We start from the raw sequence: 24,317 nt of genomic DNA, 5'->3' as shown, positions 1-24,317 counted from the left end.
ACGTTATTCTTACAGCTGCGGAACGTTCAATACCACGCACCTCCGAATTGCCCCGGCGCCCCCCAGTTCCTTGGTGGAACGAGGCATGCCGTGACGCAATACGTGAGCGGCGATGTGCTCTTCGCGTTTTCCGCCACCATCCTACTTTGGCCAACTGTATCCGCTATAAGCAGTTCCGTGCGCGATGCCGTCGTGTCATCCGCGATAGCAAGAAGGCAAGCTGGAAATTCTTTATTAGCTCATTTAACACCTTCACTCCCTCCTCGGAAGTTTGGAGTAGTCTTAGACGGTTCTCAGGCATGCCTAGTTTCTCCCCAGTCTCTGGGCTCACTGTCGCGCATGATACATTAGTAGACCCCGTCGCAATTTCTAACTCATTGGGTCAGCACTTTGCTGAGATTTCGAGCTCTTCAAATTACCCGCCAGCGTTTCTCCCGAAGAAACGTGCAGCGGAAGTGCGACATCTTGCTTTCTCCTCTCAAAATCGCAAAAGCTACAATACTGTTTTCTCCATGCGGGAACTCCAACATGCACTCTCTTCTTCTTGCTCCTCCGCCTCAGGACCGAATGGCATACACATCTAAATGTTGCTGCATTTATCAACCCATCGTCTGCGTTACCTCCTTCGCCTTTATAATCGAATTTGGACCGACAGTACTTTTCCCAGACGATGGCGGGAAGCTATCGTCGTTCCCATTCCGAAACCTGGAAAGGACGAACATCTCCCCTCTAGCTATCGCCCCATTTCTCTCAGCAGTAGTGTATGTAAGGTTTTGGAGCATATGGTGAATTGCCGTTTAGCTTGGTGGCTGGAATCCCGCAGTCTTTTAACACCTGCCCAATGCGGATTCCGAAAGCATCGTTCTGCAGTTGACCATCTTGTTGCTATCTCCACTTATATCATGAACAATTTTCTCCGGAAACGCCAAACAGTAGCAATATTTTTTGATCTGGAGAGAGCATATGATACCTGTTGGAGGACAGGCATCCTCCGCACACAGTTCTCTTGGGGCTTTCGAGGTCGGCTGCCCCTTTTTCTTCGCGAACTTATGGCAGAGCACACATTTAGGGTGCGGGTGAACACTACTCTCTCCCGTACTTTCTCCCAAGAAAACGGGGTACCCCAGGGCTCCGTGCTGAGTGTTGTACTGTTTGCCATTGCCATAAATCCAATTGTGGATTGTCTCCTTCCTGATGTCTCGGGCTCCCTCTTTGTGGACGATTTTGCGATCTACCACAGCTCTCAACGGACCAGCCTTCTTGAACGACGTCTTCAAGGATGTCTCGATCGCCTCCACTCTTGGAGCATCGAAACCGGCTTCCGTTTTTCTCCCAGTAAGACCGTTTGTGTTAATTTTTGGTGACGTAAGGAGTTTCTTCCGCCCTCCTTACATCTAGGTCCTGTCAACCTTCCGTTTTCAGACGTCGCTAAATTCTTGGGTCTTATGTTTGGCAGAAAACTGTGCTGGTCCTCCCACGTTTCCTATCTTTCGGCTCGCTGTCTGCGATCCCTCAACACCCTCCGTGTCCTGAATGGTACCTCCTGGGGAGCGGACCGAGTGGTCCTTCTCCGCCTCTATCGCACCTTAGTGCGCTCGAAATTGGACTGTGGAAGCATAGTCTACTCCTTTGCTCGGCCGTCTATTCTTCGGTGTCTCGACTCTATCCACCACCGTGGATTACGTTTAGTGTCTGGAGCTTTTTACACCAGCCCTGTGGAAAGCCTTTATGCTGAGACTGCTGAACCTCCGCTGTCCAATCGGCGAACAGTCCTTCTGAGTCGTTATGCTAGCCATCTGTCTTCCATGCCTGCTAATCCAGCCCATGACCTTTTTTCGACGCCTCCTTTGATGTAGGGTATGCAGGCCGCCCCTCCTGCCTACCACCACCGGGAGTCCGCTTCCGTCAACTGCTCCATTCTCTTTCCTTCCACTTTCCTAAAACCTTCTTGACAACTTGGGGTACAGCACCGCCTTGGCTCCGTCCCCGGATCTGCCTGCTCCGTGACCTTTGTCGATTTCCCAAGGATGGTACCCCTTCACTTGTTTATCGTCTGGCATTTGCTGCTCTGTTTGCACAAATGACGGACGCCACATTTATTTACACCGACGGCTCGAAAACATCGATAGGTGTAGGGAGTGCCTATATTGTTGGCGACACCCCAAATCAATTTCGGCTTCCCGACCAGTGTTTGGTTTATACTGCGGAGCTTTACGCTGTTCTCCAGGCTGTCCACTACATCCGCCGCCATCAGCGGATACATTACGTAATCTGCTCAGATTCTCTCAGCTCTCTCCTCAGTCTCCAAGCTCTTAACCCTGTGCACCCTCTGGTCCACCGGATTCAGGACTGTCTGCGCTTGCTCCACCTGGGGGGCGTCTCTGTGGCGTTCCTCTGGCTCCCGGGACACGTTGGTATCTGTGGAAATGAGGTGGCCGATATTGCAGCCAAGGCTGCAGTCTCTCTTCTTCGGCCAGCTATCCAATCGATTCCCTTCGCCGATCTACGGAGCGTTTTATGTCGTTGTATTGTTCATTTATGGCACGTGCATTGGGTGACACTTCCCCATAATAAATTGCGGGACGTGAAAGCTCTTCCTTCTGCTTGGACCTCTTCCTCCCGAACGCGTCGTCGGGAGGAGGTAATTTTAGCTAGACTCCGGATAGGGCACTGTCTTTTTAGCCATCGACATCTTTTAAGCGGCGATCCTCCCCACTGCTCTCAGCTGTGGACGGTAAGACACCCTTTGAGTGCCCCTATTTTAATCTGTTACGCTCCCGTCTACAGCTATCGCCTGATATATCGTTGATTTTAGCAGATGACACGCGCTCAGCCGATGGCGTACTCGAATTTATTAGTGCCAGTGAAATGACGTCAGTCATTTGAAGCTTTTTTTGGGGACAACCAACCCCTTTCTGTAGTGGATTTTTAAGCCTTCCTTCTGCTTTTAGTTTCTCCAATTTTATGACTTTCGTTCCCATTGCTGCTGGTTTCCATTTTCGGTTTTTTACTGTTTCCTAAGTCACGGACCGGGCGCTAATGACCATAGCACTTTTGCGCCCTAAAACCAAAACAAAAAAAAAGGCACCTGGATACAAAGACATTGTGACTGTAAAAGATGAGAAAGGTAAGAGTAAGTTGCAAGTACGACACTTGATGTTTTCTTTGAAAGAAGCCCATACAATGTTTTGTGAAGAAAATGGCAAAGTGATTGGTAAAAGTAAATTCGCATAACGTGTGTCTCTGCAGATATCACGAGTATTTCATCTGTGCTATTAACTCTCTTCATAGCATAGTACCTCAAATCCCTAAGTACACCAGTAACTGGCCAGAATTTTTTCTATGTGTAGAGCCTACAGCTGATTGTTGGTTGGGAGAGTGCATGAAATGTCAAGATTTATTGGCAGTTAAAAATAGCGTGAAATGGTATGTGTGGCAGGAGAGTGATGACACAATTTTGAAAGTAGAGGAAGAAGGTACATTACAGAATCTTATTGATCATATTCTTACCGTGGGACCTAAATTTTTAGAGCACTGCTACTTTGAGAGAACAATCAAAGAACTATCTGAGTGATAAGGAATGACTGCCTTCTGCGATGCTAACTGCCATGATGCAAATCGATTTTTCTAAAATTTTACATTTGTAATTAAAGATGAAATTCAAAGTGCACATTCGCAGCAGAATCAAATTAGTATTTTTACTACCATGATTTGACATTCAGGTACTTCTCACCCCTACGTGTTGGTATCTGATAATATGGACCACACAAAAACACTGTCATTCCCTATGTTGATAGACTTCTTGAAGAACTACCAAAAAATATTAGAGAAGTTACAATCTGGTCAAATGGTCCTGCTTCCCAGTTTAAAAACAGATATATTGCAGAGGCTATAAAAGTTCTAAGTAAGAGTCATGCCAAGAGAATTATATGGAAGTACTTTGCAACTTATCATGGGAAGGGGCCAGTGGATGGAATTGGTGGGCTGTCAAACACAAAGTCTGATCTTGTGTGAAAAGCAGGAAACGTGTTGTAAACAATGCAACAGATTTTGTAAAAGCATTGTTGAATTCTTCTTCTAATGTGAGAGCAGTTCTTATGGGTGAAGAAAACTTTAGCCAAAGAAGCAAAAAACTACATCTCGTGGCCTTAATCAAGAACTGAAAGCCTTTCTTGAACATTTCTAAAATTCACTTGGAACTCTATAATAATGAAGTTGTAGGAGACACCACTTCATCAGCTGTAGAGGAAAACACTAACAGAACAGAAAAATCACTAGATATACAAGTAGATGACTGGGTGGTGGTAAAAATATGACAATTCATATTTTCCTGGTAATTGAAAATGGTGGGTTTAATGTTGATGTTATGATGAAAGATTGGAGTTTTGGAAGTGGCCTGAAATTAAAGATGAGATATACTACACTAAAGACAAGCTTGTCACAAAAGTGGAACCCTCCAAGAGCTTTAAATTCCAGTTGTTATTTAAAGTCTGACTGTGATCTGTGACAATGTTATGCGAGTTATCGTATGATGTAACGCTAGTTACCTGCTCACAATGTTTTAATATTTATTTTATTGGAGATTAAATGTTAGGGATTTTGTTAAAATACTTATAAGATCTTCTGGTATTGTGTGTAAGACTTGCAAGAAATGTTCACATAAAACAGAGCAGACTTTTGTATTTACTTTATTGTATGCAAAAACCATTTCTTGGAAATGTAACATGAGTTACCAACAATAATTATAATATTTGGTTTCATAAATATAGTAATATAACTATTATTGTGATATAGGTTTATAGAGCATTCTGTATAAAGTATGTTTTGAGGTATAAAAATATTTAATAGAAACATTTCCTTGTGTTAATTGTCCAAAACTCATAATATAAACATCACTTTGTAACGTGAGTTACCGTGGAATGACCCATTTTCATCTGTCACATTTCCCAAGTGCTTGACATTTTCCACCTTCTGCATTGGTTCACCTTCAGTCCCTAGTGTGCTAGTTGGTGTATTTTTGTTTCTAGTTGTAACCAGATCCCACATTCATTTATTAAGTTTCATTCTATACTCACACAGTTTCTTCACAAGCATCCAGCTGTTCCTGAATCTTCTCCTCCCTGTTTCCCCAGATAAAATGTTAACTATGGTATCTTTTGTTGCAGGTGGTCAAATATTTGTGCTACTTGGTGACACCTAGTGGCTCAGACATTGCATCCTTGCAGTAGTACGTGAACCTCATTCCCAGCATGTGCATAAACTACAGTGATGAGGTAGGTACTGTAAACAGAGCACAAGGGGCTGCCGGGCACCTGCCGAATGTACTGAAGTTGTGAGTAGACTGCCCAATGGTGAAATTATCTGCAAGTAACTGTAAAAATCACTCCAGTTTGTTGAAATAGGCAACTGAGTGTGAGCACAAAAATTTTTATTCAGTGATAATTTTGTTTGTGGAAATTTGTGAAACAAAAACCTGTCCAGAATACAAGAAGACATTTTACCTGTGTGTGTCTATTTTCTGAACTACGCATCACTTCTGCTGCAACACAACATTGGAGTGTACATACAGTGACAGAAAAACAAAATTGCAACACTGAGAAAGACTTTTAAATCATAAATGAAAGTTGGTAGGCATGTTGCTACATCTCAAAAATGATTCTTCTCCAATTTCATGCCAGTTGCATAAGAGTGACACTAGTAGTGCCACTATGATGATGCAAATCAGGTTTGCTCTAAATACATGCTATAACAGTTGTGAGTGTTACACCTCATATTGAACGTGGTGAGTTGATGTCAAGAATGCCTTCAAAACAACAAAGAAGCAATTATAAACACTTTTGTGAGTTTGAAAGAGGTTGTGTAATAGGGCAACAAGAAGCAGGATATTCCTAATCCAATACTGCAGACAGGATGTTCCTAATCCAATACTGCAGAAAAATTTTGAAGTAACGCAGCCACTGCACTTGATTGCTGGCAGTGGTGGTCACGAGCACGAGGGTCACGTGGCACTGCTGTTAGGGAAGACAATCACGTTCAGCATACGGCCCTGGTGCATCGTGCTGCATCTGCAAAAGCAATTTGAGCAGTAGTTGGCACCACAGTGACACAACTAACTGTTAAAAATCAGGTACTCAAAGGATGACTCGGAGCCAGATGCCCGGTAGAGTGCAATCCACTGACCCCAAACCACTGCTATTTGTGACTTCAGTGGTATCAAGCAAGAGATCATTGGAGGGCAGGGTGGAGGCCTGTTGTGTTTCCTGATGAAAGCTTGTTCTTTCTCAGTGACAGTAATTGCCATTTGTTTGTTAGAAGCAACGCAGTTGAGGCTGTCAACTAGTCTGTCTGCGTACTAGACTCACTGGACTTGCACCTGTAGTTATGGTGCGGGTTGTGATTTTGTTTGACAGCAGGCGTGCTCTCTTGGTTATATCCCACTCACCCTGACTGCAAAATAGTACTTCAATCTGTGGTTCAACCCGTTGTGTTGCCATTTGTGAACAGCATTACAGGGGGTTTTTCCAACAGGATAATACTCGGCCACATACCACCATTGTTATCCAACATGCTCTATTGAGTGTCGGCATGTTGCCTTGGCCTGCTCGATCAACAGATCTGCCTCCAATTGAGCTTGTATGGGATATCATTGGACGACAGTTCTAGTGTCGTCCACAAACAACATTAACAGTCCCTGTATTGACTGACCAAATGCTACAGGAATGAAACTTGATTACACAAACTGGTGTCTAGAACCTGCAAAACACAGTGCATGCATGTTTGCATGACTGCTTTCAACAATCTGGTGGTTACACTGGTTATTAATGTACCAGCATTTTACATTGGCAATGGCTTATCTCGTGCATACACTAACTTGTGGTCTTGCAATGTTAATCATTTAAATATGTTACTTGGACACATTTGTTCCCAAAATTTTGTTACTCTAATTATTTTTTGTTTTGTATTTTTTTGTTTTGTATTTTTTTGTTTTGTATTTTTTTGTTTTGTATTTTTTTGTTTTGTATTTTTTTGTTTTGTATTTTTTTGTTTTGTATTTTTTTGTTTTGTATTTTTTTGTTTGTCAGCGTACCTTACGTGCACATTAGTAGGTGATGTATATTGCAGGCAGGACTCTTATTGAGGTTGTGCTGTTGTGCTATGTTGACCTTCTTTCAACTTCATGATGCATATTTGTGAAACATATCAAAGGATTTGTTGAGATTAAAGTGAAATTGTTTTACTGGTATTTGTTTGGATTGAACTCAAATTGGAAAGAACTTTCTGAGTGATTTGTTCTCGTGAGAGTTACATGGAATTGAGTAAATTTCCCCTGTTAACATCACCTGTCTGTGCTATGATTAGCTTCTGATTTCATTATTGGTATTCCTGCTCCTAGATCTTCTCTCTCTTCCAAATGAGATGGATATAGTGACCGATTTGGTATTGGGCATCAGCACTGATCTGTGATGTCATCAAAATGGTGGAAATGACTAGCTCGCCTAAAACTCTCTCTCTCTCTCTCTCTCTCTCTCTCTTTCTCTGTGCAATTATCTCCATAAAAGCCATGTGCAGAGGTAGTACATATCATTCTTCGGCTGAGTACTGTCATAAGCTATGTGATTGATATAAAACTTTCATAATTGACAATCCGGCAGTTATCAAATTTAATCAAAAACTGTTAATTCATTCAGTAAAATTGTGGACAATGGTGTTTGTACTCACTGGTGTAAACTTTTTCACAGCATGGGTTAAGTGATACTGCTGTTAGATGTATTAACGTAAATATTGAGGAGGAAACGTCGCATCCATTGAAAAAGTATCGGACAAAGTACGCCTAATGCAACAAATACTCGGGTACTTTGGTTTATAGCCCAAATCAGCAATTACGGTACACATATGTAAGCATATATTCAACCCTCAGATTTTGCAGGTGGTAGACTCTATTTCAGTCATAATAAACAAAGAAAATATTCATAATACTGTGAGGATGCTGTAGCATTAGTGAATAAAACATTGAATGTTAACTGATTAGTGCTGAAGTTAGCCTTGTGTGAAATCTCTGTAAATTGAGAAGTTGCTAATCACTATGCAAACTTTTCACAAATATACTCTTTAAAATGATATTTATGAACACTTTATATATGTTTTGTTGCAAATAATCACACCAAGCTGCTGAAAGATTTCCTTTACTGATGTGCAAGTAGTTTTGACCTAGCCATAATCATCTGGCTGAAGTTTAAAATTTTTAATGGCAAATTCCACATCTTTCATATGGGAACACTTCTCCACTTTGTGCATCAGACTGTGGTCTGTAACTGTTCCTTTTTTCCTATTGCTTGCCTGATCTTGAAATAGATTCCTTCATTATCTTTGTATACTTTACCTGCATTTTCATGTAGAAAATATTTTAAAGTGTTAACCTCAGAAAGAAACTTGCTTACAGAAACAAAACGAGAGAAGACATGTTATTTGGTTAGCAAGTAGGGCCTAGAGTAATAAGCGCGTGACAATACTTTTCCCTTCTGAGTGGGAAGGTGTTGTGATAGGCAAACACGTTGCCTCCTGTTTCTGTTTGGTGACCACAAATCTGTTCTGAGGTGTAGTTTGAAGTTTTGACATCAGAGAGGACACTTATTTTCTGCTGACTTCACTCGCCTATGAAGATTTTGCTTCATCCCCAGAGATTAAACTGTCACAGAAACTGCTCTTCCCTGTGGGTTTCAGGGTTTCACACAGTCATGCTGTCCCAGGATGTGGCAGGTCCTATATTATGATATGTTGATTATCAGCACTACCTGCCCCACAGATAGATGAACCAGTGCTGAGAACTCAGATTTGCTACCAGCTTTTTGAACTGTACATCTGCAAATGAAATGTGTTTACACATGTTGAAACGATGGCTGAATCGACGCAGATGCAGACGTATTTATGAATGCAGGCATTGCTATCGGAACAATATAGCTCACAGTTCCGTGGATTGTCTTCCAACTTTTTCACGACATATACCTCCTTATTCGTTGTTGAAGCTACTTTTCTAACCTCTTATCTCCAAAATTGTATATTCAGATGTTATCTGCAGTGAAGATTTGTGTTGCTGCTCATATTTTAGATGTTTTCTAAAATTCCCTGGTAACTTTCTTAGTCATTGGGTCCCATTAACATCATAATAATCTTATGTGTCTGTACCTGATTGTTACGTCCCTTTATATTACATAGATTATTGCTTCACACTCCGCCAGAGTGCTGCTAACAGAACAATCTGTGCTTTGGTGAAGAAACTACTTTGCACCATGCATTGAAAGCACACATGCCAATATCTTTCTCAGCTGGCAGGGAACATCCTGAAAAGTAGTTAAAAAATTATTTATTGACACCATAAGAACAATAACTGGCGAAACAATTGAGCCGAACAGAGAAATCCCATAACGAAGTTCAGTAGTAGATCAAAGGCTCTGGCTCTGAGAAGAATGCTGTCAGATGGCGAATGAGCATTGATTACGTAGTGTGGTGTAGTAGCAAAAGGTGGAAAGAGTGTGATACTGTTAAAGTTGCCACATTTAAACTGTGCATACTTTGAGTGACGGGTGGTGGCAGTATCCGTTGGAGGAGTCACCACTGGAGACACTGGCATCTGATAGCATCAGTGAGGTAGTACATGTGGGCATTACTACGTCCCACTCTCCTCAGGAGACAGATGACTTGTCGGCAGCTGCGAAACCTGAGAGACCAGTGGCCGGAGCTGCCGCTGTCTCTGTTTGCCGGTTGCGGGCTGTCAGGCCCAAAGTGGATGGGGTGGAGGCGGGCTCTGCACACTGACGGAGGCGAGGGAGCTCAAAATGGGGTGCCAGCTGTGACAATGCTGTCTCGATGTCTGGCCCCTCCCCTCCCCCCCCTCCCCCCCTTTCCCCGAGGTGATGGGGCATGTGTAGAGTGCCAGTGCTGCCCTGAACTGATTCCGAGGGAGAGACAGAAGGTGCTGTGGTGCCCCATGTGTCGCCCGGAAACTGTGTGGCGGGAAGTTTGTGTCTGTTCAGAAGATGTGGTTGTTGCAGGGTGAGGAAAAGAGGGAGGCACCCAGATGGGAGTGACTGGGAGTGAGTAAGGAAAGGTAGGAGAAGAACCGTCCAGTGGGGAAGTTGCCGTGGTGGCCAGAGGAGGTGGTGGTGGTGACTGCCTGGTGGTGTGCAGGCAGAACTGATTGAAGTGGTGGGTGACTTGCCTGTCCTCCACTTTCGTCACAAACAGCTTGCACTCGTGTGTCTTCTGGGTGACTGCCAGGATCCGTCTGTCCTCACGACCGAAGGCACGTACCCAGACTGCAGTGCCTGGGCGGAACTTTAGTGACAGTGAAACTGGCAGGGGCCATGGGGCCGGTGTTGGCATATGAATCGGTGAACGCAGGTGGTGGCCATGCAGAAGCTCTGCCGGGCTCTTTGACTCCAGTGGGTGTGGCTTTGTAAGAACTTAAAAATTATGTTAAAGCGTGTTACGTTGCGCTGTGGCCGATGTGATTCAGGATTTCAGTTTTGAAGGTGCACACTGTATGCTCAGCTTCACCGTTAGATTGTGGGTGAAAAGTTGGGGCCCAAATGTGGCAGATGCTGTTTATTGCGCAGAAGTTCCTGAAGATTTGTGATAGAAACTGGGGGCCACTGTTCGGGAAGATCTCTGACTGAAAATATTTTTGACAAGGCCATAACGGTGCTTCCCCTCCCCATTGTGGACCTGAGACTGGCTATATATCGGAAGTGGGAATATGTGTTGATCAGTGAGCCAATTTGTGCCTAGAAAGGGCATTGAACTCAAAGTGAACCTGTTCCCACAGCTGTAGGCCAAGGGGGCAGTCTTCTTGGGAGCTGCTTGCTGCCTGATTGGACCGTCTGTTCTGGTTGTCGATCCCTGGTCAGTATACGTGGAGCCCCTCCAGCGTTTGACCGAACGAGGTGGTCGCATTCGGGAGAATGATGGTTCAATCCTGCGTCCGGCCATCCTGATTTAGGTTTTCCGTGATTTCCCTAAATCTCTCCAGGAAAATGTGGGGATGCTTCCTTTGAAAGGCACGGCCGACTTCCTCCCCCATCCTTCCCTAATCCGATGAGACCAATGACCTCGCTGTTTCGTCTCTTCCTCCCCAACAACCGATCCAAACTCCAGCGTTTATGTCCTGGATACCTCCCCACCTCCATCCCACTGGTCAGAATGTAGAAACTGCAGAATGCGATTCTATATTGAGAAGGGTACAACTACTCATGGCAGTGCTGTTCTGTAGCTACTAGAATTAGTCCACAGACCAAAAACAAGTCGTCATAGATTGAAATATTGATAAAGGGGTCTACCTTAGATTGCGGCAGCTGCTCCAGCCTCCTGGTAATGGGAAATGTTTCTATCTCATTGAGATATAAAATCTCATCTTCGCCGAGTAACGGATCGAGACCTGTTGGAAGTCAGGAGAGGGCATCTGCGTTTGCGTATTTATCCTTGGTATGAAAAAGAATTTTATAATTGAATTTGATTAATAAGTGCTTAGCATTGCAATCTGTGAGTCATTTTATCAGAGAGCCGTGATGAGGGGATTATAGTCCGTTAAAAAATGAAACTTCACCTCGTACAAACATATGTTAAGTTTCTTGACTGTGTTGGTAATGGCTAATACTTCTTTCCAAGCTTGGGAACAACACCTATGAGCTGTCGTCAATGGCTTGAAGGTGTAAGCCAGGCCACGCCAACTTGAGCACTTGTTGCTTGTGCCCCCTGGTGCCGCATCAAGCGGCATTGTTGCTTTTCCCTTGCATCCCCTCTTTCCTCTCGCGTAGTTTTCGGTGTTCAGAATCTTATCAAATGGCACACTGTTAATCTATCTTGGGAGCAATTAACGCAAGCAGAAAAGGTTCAGATTTAGGTGTGCCACTTTTTTTAAAAAATGATCAATGGGAAGATTCGTATTTGTTTGTTGAGTCTGATGGGAAAACATTGTTCTTAATGTGCTGCTCTACTGTAAATATCAAAGCATTGACAGTGTGCTGTCACTACGAAAGTAAACATTTCTCAGTACACGAAGGAATTGTTGGACTGGTCAGAATTGAACTGATTACTAAAGCAAAATCAGAATTGCCACAATCTGAAGAGGTTAGCCCTGTTTATAGTGTTCATTCTAAAAGAAAAACAAAAATATACCTTTTTGTAATTGTACTCGTATCTATAGAAACTTGAGCTCCCTCTCTTTGGGTATCGTTGTTAAACTAAATTATGAGACTGTTTTGTGTGGCAAGATTTTAGAGTTACAGTAATTACTGCTGTTGTTGTCCTGCAAACATCTGAGCTGAATTGCACATAGGAAAGCACAGTTTGAGCAAGCTACATTGTTAGACTAAAAATTGCAAAAAGTGGAAGACCTTTTATGGATGGAAAGTTTGTAAAAGTGTTTTCCAGTGTGTTCAGAGGTTAAATGCCTGCCTGTAGTGGCCCAGTTCGAGGCTTTAACCTTGTCAGAAAATACAATTTCTCGAAGAGTGGAAGAAATTGGTGCGGGATTAAAGGAGCAGTTGCGCAATGAATGTTGAAATTTCATAGTGCTCGGTTGGCCTCAGTGAGAGCACTGAAAACTGCAGCATAGCTCAACTTGCAATTTTTGTAACAATTGTCAAAAAAGATATCACTGTTGTGGAGGAACTGTTGGATATTATTTCTTTGAAAAGTACCGCAACTGGGAAAGATATTTTCCTGGCTTTAGAGAATGTTTTGAAAGATAGGCAGTTGTTACTCGAGTGCCTGTAATGTTGCAGAAGGGGTAAGTTTTGTAGGGCATGTGAAGAAAATGGTGTGCAAAGCTGGACTCCCCAATTTTGTCAATACACTGCCCTTTACATCAAGAACAGCTGTGTGCAAAATTTTTGCACAAATTTAGGTTAATCGTGGATGAAGTTGGAAAAATTTACAAGTTTTGTAGAAAGCAAGGCTTGAATCATTCGGAATTTAAAGGATTTTTGGCGGATCTTGAATCAGTTCACGAAGACATTCCTTTTTTTTGTGACTCGCAATGATTAAGTTGCTCAAGAGTGCACAGTCTTTTTCAATTTAAGACAAAAAATATCTCTGTTCACTGACACGAAAGGTTCTCCACCATTAGACTTAAATAATGAGCAATGGATCGCTGACCTTGCTTTCGTGAAAGGCATCATGGGGTATTTGTCATTTAAAGGCCTTGTTGCAAGGTAAAAATAAATTAAGGGATACTGTGTGTGACGGAATTGAAAGTTTCAAATTGCAGCTTCCGCTTTTTAAAAGTCCGCTTCAAGGAGGAAATTTCGACAGTTTTCTCTTTCTAAAATTCTTGAATTTAGGCATTTATGCACTCCTCTTTCCTGTGAACACTCTGCTTACGAGCCACACTTCATCAATCGTCTCGGCTGCGCACAACAGATGGCTACAAGACCACGCTGATTGTTGGTGCAGCATTTTATGCTACACCAATATCATTAGTCCATACTTTCTAATTGATCACTCTACCTGCATCACTCTACTGTATTTTCGCACATTTTTTCCCCCCACACCTTTCCGGTGCCACACAATCTTGTTTCTCATCCTACAAATCCCTCCCCACTCCCACTCTTTCTCCGTTCCACCCCAGTTTGCATTCACTAATTTCACCTCATCCAGTCACATCTGCCATCCCCATTCTTCATACTTACCCACCCTCAGACCTGCTACCTGCAGAAAAATATATATATTTCTATATTATTTATATCTTTTCTTTGCTCTCATTGTGACTTTTCGCAAATTTTAGTGAGTTTTCACCTTTTTCTATCGTCCACTCCCTCATATTTCATGTGTTTCCCCCTTTTGCCTCCATTTCATCCTTCTCGTGATTTTTCATACGTATTTTTACGAATTTTTTTCAGACTTAATTCTATGTTGTTTACATAATATTCCGAATTTTTTCCACCACTGAAAATGTAATCCCAACATTATAATCCTACTTGCAAAGGCTCCACCACTCTTGCTTAGAACTGCAAGGATTACCTGGTAGAAGGGCTCCTCCAGCTGTTGATACATCCACCAACAAACCTTGCCACAGTGACCGCGTTCCAGAAATTCGGTAGTGTCTCCAGTCTCTCCTCAAATCCTTAAGCCCATCCCAGAACCTCTCTCCTCAGAGTCCATCTCTCTCCTCACCCCTACCACTCACTGCACTCCTACCTTCTACTTGCTTCCTAAAGTCCATAAACGCAAACACCCAGGATGTCCCATTGTGGCTAGTTACTGTGCTCCCACAGAAAATTTCTGCTCTTGTAGACCAACACCTTCAGCCTATTACCTGGAACCTACCCTCCAGATAAAAGATACCAACCATTTCCTCCACTGACTCTCCACAGGTCCTGTCCCTTTACCACACTGTGCCTTGCTCGTCACTATTGACACCACCTTCCTTCGAACACTACCTTTCCCAACACCTGACAGATTCCAAACCAACCACCTCCTTCATGGTCGTGAGCACCAAGTGTATCCTCACCCACAATTACTTCTTTGAAGGCATTACCTACAATCAAATTCGGGGTACGGCTATGGGCACCCACATGGCAGTGTACTATGCCAACCTATTCGTGGGCTATCTAGAGAAATCCTCCCTTAAAACCCAGAATCCTAAACCCCTCACCTGATTCTGGTTCACTGATGACATCTTTGCAATCGGGATCGAGGGTGAGGACACCCTATCCACATTCCTCCAGCACCTCAACAGCTTCTCCCCCATCTGCTTCATCTAGTCCTACTCAACCCAACAAGCCACCTTCCTACATGTTGACCTCCACCTCAAAGATGACTACATCAGTACACCTGTCCATATCAGACCTACTTACCACCAGCAATACCTCCACTTTGGCCTTATCTTTCCAAAGTCTCAATACCCAGCCACAGAACAGCATTCCTCTTGTAACTCAATACCACCCAGGACTGGAGCAACTGAATTAAATTATCTTCCATTGTTTCTACTACCTCTCGTTGTGCCCTGAAATGAGAAATGTTGTGCCCACTATCCTTCCCACCCCTTTCACAGGGGTATTCTGCTATCCACCAAACCTACACAATATACTCGTCCATCCTATACAGCCTCTGCTCTCAATCCCTTACGTCATGGCTCATATCACTGTAATCATCCTAGATGCAAGACCTTTTCCATACATACCACCACCACCACCACCACCACCACCTATTCCAGTCCAGTCGCAAACATCAACTAGCCCATGAAAGGCAGGACTACCTGTGAAACCAGTTGTGTGATCCACCAGCTAAGTTGCAACCACTGTGCTGCATTCTACATGGGCATGACAACCAAGAAGCTGTCTGTCCACATGGATGGACACCGACAAACTGTGGCCAAGAAACAAGTGGACCATCCTATTGCTCAGTATGCGACCCAACACGACAGCCTTCATTTCAATGACTGCTTCACAGCCTGTGGCATATTGATCCTTTTCATCAACACCAATTTTTATGAATTGCACAAGTGGGAACTTCCCCTGCAATATATCCTCCATTCCCATAATCCTCCTGGCCTCAACCTCTGCTGTCCTCACCCATCCAGCCCCTTCCCTGTTCCCATTCTAGCACTACTCAGCCCTCATTCCACCAACACACCCAATCTTTTTACTTCTCTCCTTTTCTGCTCCTGCCCCCCCCCCCCCCTTTCCCGCCATCCACAGTCTAACCTCCTGACTGCACACAGCTGCCCTACCCTACCCTCTCTTCACCTTGTTGCTGCATGTTTCCCAGCAGCATGTCTCTCCCTCACCCCTAACATACTGTCCCTCACCCTCCTCTCTCCCCCCCCCTCTCACCCCCCTCTCCCCCCCCCCCCCACTACATCATCTTCCTTACCCCCATCCATTTGTCACTCCAATCATGCAATGCTGCTTGCAGTGTAGCTTCTGCTGAGTAGCAACTTTCCTTTCCAGAATATTGTTATGAAATAAAAATAAAAAGGTCAAGTTTGTCTGATGCTTCGTTGGAAGCTATACTTCAGATTGCAACTGCAAAACAATTGTTCCAAATATCGGAAAATTAGTGGCTTCAAAGTGATGCCAAAGATAAACAAAGAATGTTGTAAATTAGTGCAAAATAAGGAGTGCAAGAAAACTATTCTTTCTGTCTGTGCCCAAAATTGGCGTTGTTGTTGTTGTTCATTTTAATACCAGTACATCACCTGACATGCACTGATTTGCCGAGCCCCTATCACCAAATGAGACGATGCTCACCTCGCTAAGCACTGCCACAACACATTCCCCTCACTAGTTCCACAGCAGTGCCATGTCTGCCTCCCTGACCTCGCACTACCCAACCAGTGCGAAGCACCCTAGTTGCTGTGCCCTGGTGCAAGTCATTGGCTGCTCAGTCACATCAGAATACCAGTGTGCCAGGATGGCTGCAACCTCGCAGAGGCATCAGCTACAGTTGCTGGCTGTTTTCCAAGCTGTAAGGTAGCTATACGAGGGGGTGAGCGAAGGCAAGTTTTCAGTGTCCGAAATGCGGTCTCGCAGTGCTGTGTCTGAGCAGGTGGGATACAATTTTTTCATAATCAATTCGGCAGATGAGAGATGTGTGAAACATTGAGAATGAACTTATTTGTGGTATGAAACTTCCCGAGAAAAAGTATGTTACTCAACATTCTTTGACAGATTTAGCGCCTTGACGGTATTAGTTGTCATCGGTTTGATGCCTTTATGCAAAATTAAATGTCTCAAGTATTCAGTCAATAGCTGAAAGAATTGACTTTTGTTGAGTTTACACTTTAAAACTGCTTCGTGGTGTGTGTGGAACAGCTTTTACAGATTCTGGAGATGTTCCCCTGTGGAAGTTCCAGTTACTATGATGTTATCAGAATAATTCATACAGCACAGTATATTTCGCATTAATACTCGAGAAATCTTTGAAATGGGACAATTCGTAACACTTGAGCACTTTTATTTAAAGGGAATGAAAGGAGTGTCGGTTACCGGGAGCTGCTGCGACTCCTTGTCAAGCAGAAGCTGCAGATAGGTTTCAGTCAAGTCTGTTTCTGAGAAATATCTCCCACCAACTAGTTTGGCCATTGAATTGCCCAGAGGTGATATTGGATAGCAATCAATGTGAGTCTGTATTTTCCAACATTCTGAAGTCGATGTGTAGTCACAATTTTCAGGGCTGCTTTCTGACGGCTACCAGTGGTATCACCCATTGACAGGGTGCAGTTGGCTAAGTGACATCCAGTTATGTTGGTCGATCCAGTTCTTTAATATTTCCACAGAGAGCTAGCAGAACAGAACGCGCTCTACAAAAGTGAGGGTGAGCAGAAGGTTCGATTGTGACATGGGATCTGCACCTCTTTGCATGACAGTCCAGAAGAGATTTTGGCATATTCTGTCCATAACACTTAAAAGTCCTGAAAATATACTTCATTTGATAAATTACTTTGATATGATTACACTAATAAAATTCTACCCTAGATGGAATCACATGCATGTGCTGTTGGTGGAGTATGATAAGTAAATTACACATTTCCTCAAACTACAACTGAGAGTTAAAAAAAAAAAAAAAAAAAAAGGTGATAGTCACGAAATAATGGTCACTCGAATGTTACTGGAACCTTTTATTTTTCGGTTGCTAAAAGTAACAGATTTTTGTTAAGGGTATACACAAGCATATTAAATAAGAAATTTACATATAAAAGAGCCAGTGTTAAAGTAGAGACTTCTTGAAGAGTACACACCATTGAGAGCAAATTAAATACAAAGCCTTAAAAATTGTCAGTTGTGAATAAATACAACAGGAAGACACATGATATTCGTGGAGCTACTCTCATAACCTTGTCGGATACCGACCAAGCTGCAGCCACACAGAGCTACTCTCATTTGTGTGTGGCAAAGTTATCGATTGCCAGTCCATTTGAGAAGTCCATGGTACCCACATTGTGGTAGAGGAAGGTAATGTAACAGTTCCGGCATTCCGGAGCTGAAACAGTCTTGATGACACTGCACCACGTGACTCAATTTGAAATGAAGTGACATGTGAAACCTCGACATATGTTCTACTTGGAAATTAAAAAGTCTAGAGATGTACAATACTTACTCTGGCGATGGGCACATGTGCAGTGGCTCGTAGCCCTTAAAATTATGTTCACCGCAAGAGATTTGTGAGAAATGGACGGCAGCTATTTCGTCCATTTGAATACTTGTCTGCCACCGAACTGTCAAACGCGTACCAAAAAATGTGTAGCAAACATGAAGCATTAACATTAGGAGCTAGATATACAAAACTCGTCATCCCTCCCAAATAGGAGTTCGATACACCTTTCACAGTAGAGCATTCCCTGCAAGCAGACCACAGTAGACTTGTGGCCACAGCAGTGTGGACAGCTCGGTCAGATTACTGTGTTAGAAAGTGCCACTTGATGGATTGAAAAGTCTCGATATTTATCCCTTGTCAGTCACGTGTAGGATTTGTATCTGTTTACCATTTCTGATGATTCTGGAGGGAATGCGGAAATATAGGATGGGAATAATTGCATTTTTATTTAAACAAATGCCACCGTGACTGTCGCTGTACTTGTCATCGGTCGACTGGTGAGTCAGGCAGTGTTGGGAGAGGCACAGCCACAGTTTGTGCCACACCATCCCAGCCACCAAACTGTCATCTGAATGCGGGGGAGACAGGTCTGCCACATTGTAGAGTTAAGAATGCCGATTGATGTTTGCCAGTCTCCCGATGCGTGTACGGGCTAGATGCCTCACCACAGTGAGCAAAATTACTTCCCACTTAACAGATGTATAACTTCCAATTTCGCTTCAAAACCATTATGAGCTGTGGACCACGTCTGCCTCAAATGCCCTGCGCTCCCACCTCAGTGTGCTTTCACCATCACCAGTACTGATGTGAGGTATCTGTTTTGGGCTCACAGGAGTTAGACGTGCAGACCTCTCTGATGCGTGCAACACGGAAGCATGTGGCTACAGTAAAAATGGAGGCAGCCAGTATGTGTACAGCAAATCACTGAACTTTCTCATCAATTTTATGGTGAAAACAGTGAATGTTGCACCAAAATCAGCTGAAATAAGTGTAAACTCATTCTCCAGATGTGGTCTTAAGCTTGCTACAACAGACTGTGCCGACAGACTCCACCACATTGCCAATAGGAAGACATTAAAACAATTTTAAAGCGTCGGATGTAGTACTTAAATCAGTGAAATCGTGTACCTGAAGAAGTGTAAACCTTCCTATCCGAATGCTTTTGAAATTAATATTGCTCTCACAGCACTGAATTTTGCACTGCAAAAAAAGGAGTATGGTATCGAAATCAGTGAAATTTGCACCTAAATAAGTGTAAACCCACTCTCTCAGGGTGTAATCTTATGCTTTTAAAACGAGTATTGTACTGACGGCATTGAATTTTACCATGTCAGTCCACCTCATTTCACACCAAATACAGTGTCGTGATTCGTGTTAATAGCATTGGATGAGCTATTGATCAGCTGAAACGTGTGGAATACATGTTTCTGTTCTGTCTCCAGAAAGGGCACAAGATGTTTCCAAAACTGATCAGCTGACTGGTGCTTGCAATCTCTACCTTTACTACTCTGCATCTATTCGATGATATGCAGTACATTTTACACTTTAGAAATTGCAGAATGCATGTGGTTCTAACATAATGTACTGCTATCCATTAATTATAATGTTAAGATGCTCCAATTTTGCTATGGATTCAAAACAACTACTAGGAAACCGAGAGCTCCCCACTCTTTCACGAAGAGCGACGTTAGTCATATAATGGCCTGTGTATGTTCCCAAGAAATATGTTTTCCATTCACTTCTTCTCAGCTCAGCTGTAACCATTCTGTGGATCTGGAAGCCCTGGTACTTGTTTCCTCATCAGTCAATTGTAGGATTTGTATCTGTCACTTTCCATTTCTTAACACTCTGTTAAAATTTAATTTGTTGTGGCTAACACTATCATTATAAATAATACGCTAGTGCTATCTCCTTCTTTTAGTCACACTATGAATTTGGTAAGTTGACGAGTCATAAATAGGGTCAGAGTCTGTGTAACAGATTTCTGTGTAGTAGCACGTGTTAAAAATACTGGTTATTAGTGTGAAAATATCCAGCAGAATCATGGGGTTGAAAGCTCCTTCAGTCTTGGTACTGTGTAAATTTAAAAACCACCACCTAGGCTGAAGTAAAGTTAAAACAGACCCAGAACTGGAAAGAGGCCCCTCTGTTCTGTTGGTAATGTTATGTAAGTGTTGTGGGAGCTACAAATCTGCCTCACAGAATTATATTCATGGGAAGACTACTGCTGTCTGTGATCTGATTCAGAAATGAAGCAGCGTGGTGTTTAGACCACCTGCAGTTTTAAAAGGAAGAATGCAGTAGTCAGAAACTGTTCATAATAAACAAAACCGTAACAGTACATTCTGACCATCAGTCGTGATAAGAACAGTGGAGCTACGAACAAACCTTGTTTTATTTCAAAATGGGTAAGAGTGCCACAAACTTTGTAAATGATGCAATGTGTTTATTATGGTAGTGAATCAATGAGTCATAAAAATGTTTTGAAATGGTATGCGTGACTTCGTGATGGCAGAGAGAGCACCGAAGATGATAGACGTCCAGGAACACTGGTGACACTGGTGACACTGGCGACACTCAAATTCCTACATAACTGTGTATCGCATTGTGTCTGAAAATTTGGACTGAAACGTGATCTGTTGTCACTTCGTGCCCTACTCACTTGCGGACGGTCAAAACATTGCAGAGTGAACACTCGGAGACATGAAATAATCAGCTGATAGGGACCGAGACGTATTGCCATGCGTTGTAACAGGTGATTAAAACACAAAGTGCCAGAGCTCAGAATAGAACAGCCAAGAATCTCCCAAACCAAAAATGTGTGGAAAAGTCATGTCGAGACACTGCTCGCAGTTTGCTTGGACTCAAAAGGAATTATCCGTAAAAAATTAATTCCAGACTATTACACAACACTGAAGAACTCAAGGAAAAGTGAGGGAGGAGCTGTCAGCCATGTCTAAAGTTGCCTACAAAAAATGTTTTGAACAGTGGAAGCACCAGTGGGACTTGCATATTAATTGCAATGAAGAGTATTTTGAAAAGGATAAAGTTGATTTTATTAAACATATAGCTTTTAAAAAATAATTCTCATTTTTTGGGTACCTCTTGTATATACACTTAAATCTTGAAAGGGAGACATGATCATATCATCGGCACTCTGCTCTGATCACGTGCCCCCTGCGGGTCCAGGGGTTAGAATAGACCTGACGTATTCCTGCCTGTTGCAAGAGGCAACTAAAAGGAGTCTCACACCTTCCGGCCTTCATGTGATCCCCCGTCGGGTTTGACCTCCATTCTTCAAAATTTTCCTGAAGAGCGAGCCAATTGGGGGAAAGGTGCCTCACATGGTGCATTGTGTTCATTGTGTCCATCGTGCATTGAGATCTTCAGCTCACTTTCTCGTCGTCGCATTTCAGTCCCACTCATTCTCCATCTCTTGGACAAGTACACATTCGTGGGAGCATTATCCGCCATCCTCTATCGCTTTCTGCATCGACGATGACCATCAACTTATTTGCACCTGATATCCAGCACGGTAGTCAGTCTGTTGTGGTGGGGTCACCACGTACCCTGTTGGTTGTAGCCCCCTGACCACACAGGGATCGCTCTGCTGATGACTGCGCCATTAACTCCGCATAGATGCCAAGGTATAGATGGCCATCCCCCTGGGCATCGGGACTCCCGGCAATGGCCATCCTGCCAGGTGGCCTTTGCTGCGGCTGGGTTGCACCCGTGGGTGGCATCAGGACAGATGGCACACGATGAAGCGTAGTCCATCATCTCTTGCTGGTGGTGAAACACCAGCAGTCTCTAAGCATTCTCTAGCTCAATTCAATGTACAGAAGTATGACCCCCAAATTGTTCCCCTCCCTGGTCACATCATGGGAGGAATGTCAGGCTGAGGATTGCAGCGGATCTTATTCACTGTGGTACCTTGTATGTTCAAGAGCTGATGGGGAATCTTTCATGACAACGAAGTCTCAGTTTTTTGTTGAGCATTTAGAGGAGAAGTTAAGGGAGGTGGAGGGCTTGTCCAAAATGAGATCTGTGTCAGTCTTGATCAAAACAGCATCCTCTGCCCAGTCAGGGGCATTAATGGCTTGCGACAAGCTAGGGGATGTTTCTGTAACCATCACGCCCCATAAGAGCTTAAATATGGTCCAGGGTATATTATTTCACAGGGACTTTCCTTTGTAGTCAGACAATGAGCTGTGCTTCAATTTAGAGCAACAAGGTGTTCATTTCGTCCGGCATGTCCACCGGGGTCCGAAGGATAATCAGGTTGCCACCGGTGCCTTCATCTTGGCCTTAGAGTGTGATACATTGCCCGAGAAGGTCAAGGTGATGGTCTACCACTGTGATGTAAAGCCCTATGCTTTAAGTGCTGGAAGTTCGGCCATATGTCTTCCCACTGTACTTCCAGCATCACATGTCAAGATTCTGGACGCCCATCACATCCCAATACCCCATGTGCCCCACCTCACATCTGTGTCAACTGCGGAGAGCACCATTCGCCTTGCTTGCCAGACTGCAGGATTCACCAGAAAGAAAGGAAAATCGTGGAGTAAAAGACCATGGACTGACTGACCTACACTGAGGCTAAGAGAAAATTTGAATACCTGCATCCTGTGCTTATGACATTGTCTAATGCCACCGCTACAACAGTTCTGGCACCATCAGCTCCGCCAATCACAGTCACCTCTCAGAACTTGCAGACTACACCGGCCCTCTTGTTTGTGGGGAGCATTTCCCTCCCTGTTGCTGCTGCACAACGTACTTCGGGAGCAGCCCCCCCCCCCCCATCCCAAACCATCGGGGACATCTGTCCCCACTTCTAAGCTGGAGAAGTGTAAGTCTTCTTCAGCTTCTATTCCTAGGAAGGGGTCCCTTGGGTCACTCCCTTCCCAGGTTTCTGCTAGTGGAAAAGATGACACCCGGCAGTGGCTGAAGAGCCCAAAAGCAACTGGTCTAGGGCTTCACGCTCATCCTTAGTCCCGAAGACTGAATCAGTGAACTCCTCCCAGCCAGGGAAACCCAAGGAGCAGCTAGAGAAACCCAAAAAGAAAACCCCCCAAGACCAAGAAAATAGTGGTGTCACCCACACCACCACTACCTACAAGCTCTGCGTCTGAGGATGGGGTGTAGATTTTTGGTGTCCACTGAGGACCTAGATCTCGTCACACTCGGACACAATGGATATTGCTCAGGCAATAAGTCTGTGGCAGCAGGTGACTGAGGTGTAAACTACCTCATTGAATGTTCCATGCCTTTCCAGTCTCATGATGTCCTCCAGTGGAATTGCAGCGGTTTTTTCCAGCACCTGGTTGAGCTACGGCAACCGTTAAGATTGACACCTGCTATCTGCATTGCCCTCCAGGAAATCTGGTTCCCAGGGAATATTACAGGATCCATAGAGACTATAATTGAGCGTCAGGTGGAGTTTGCATTTATGTCCTAAACTCGGTTGGTAGTGAACATGTCCCTTCAAACCACTCTTGAAGGTGGGCTGTCAGAATAAGGACGATGAAGGAAATAACTGTCTGCAATGTATATCTTCCTCCAGATGGTGCAGTACCCCTGAATGTATTAGCTGCACTGATTGATCAACTCCCTAAACCTTTCCTACTTCGGAGATTACAACGCCCATAACCCCTTGTGGGGTGACACCGTGCTTACTGGTCGGGGCAGATGTGTCGAGACTTTACTGCCTAAGTTCGAACTCTGTCTCTTAAATACTGGGGCAGCCACACATTGCATTGTGGTTCATGGTAGTTACTCGACCATTGATTTATCAGTTTGCAGCCCAGGACTTCTCCCATCTATCCACTGGAGGGCACATGACCTTTGCGTTAGTGACCACTTCCCCATCTCCCTGTCACTGCCCCAGCGTCAGGCCCACAGATGCCTACCCAGATGGGCTTTAAACAAGGCAGACTGGGAAACTTTGACCTCTGCTGTCAGAGTTGAATCTCCCCCACACAGTAACATCGATGTCATGGTTGAGCAGGTGACTAAAACAATTGTTTCTGCGGCAGAAAATGCGATCCCTCACTCTTCATGTTGCCCAAGGCGTAAGGCAGTCCCTTGCTGGTCACTGAAGCAATTGAGGAGCGTTGGCGAGCTCTAAAGTGGCATAAGTGGCACCCTTCTCTATAGCACCTCATAGCCTTCAAACGGCTCCATGCCTGCATTCGCCAACTTATCAGATGACGGAAGCAGGAGTG

At 43.8% G+C, this 24,317-nt stretch overlaps 1 long non-coding RNA gene across 1 annotated transcript in view; it reads left to right on the top strand.

Moving 5' to 3' along the window:
• Positions 1 to 24,317, top strand: part of LOC126198821 (uncharacterized) — a 102,121-nt gene that overhangs the window by 22,833 nt on the left and 54,971 nt on the right. The window contains exon 2 of the long non-coding RNA XR_007540104.1: positions 5,166 to 5,273. This is a non-coding gene — a long non-coding RNA (uncharacterized LOC126198821). The remainder of the gene's footprint in view (positions 1 to 5,165; positions 5,274 to 24,317) is intronic.

This window comes from Schistocerca nitens, chromosome 8 (genome assembly GCF_023898315.1).
Source record: "Schistocerca nitens isolate TAMUIC-IGC-003100 chromosome 8, iqSchNite1.1, whole genome shotgun sequence".
In the NCBI taxonomy this organism is placed as follows: domain Eukaryota; kingdom Metazoa; phylum Arthropoda; class Insecta; order Orthoptera; family Acrididae; genus Schistocerca; species Schistocerca nitens.
This window is presented reverse-complemented; position numbering and strand designations above follow the sequence as displayed.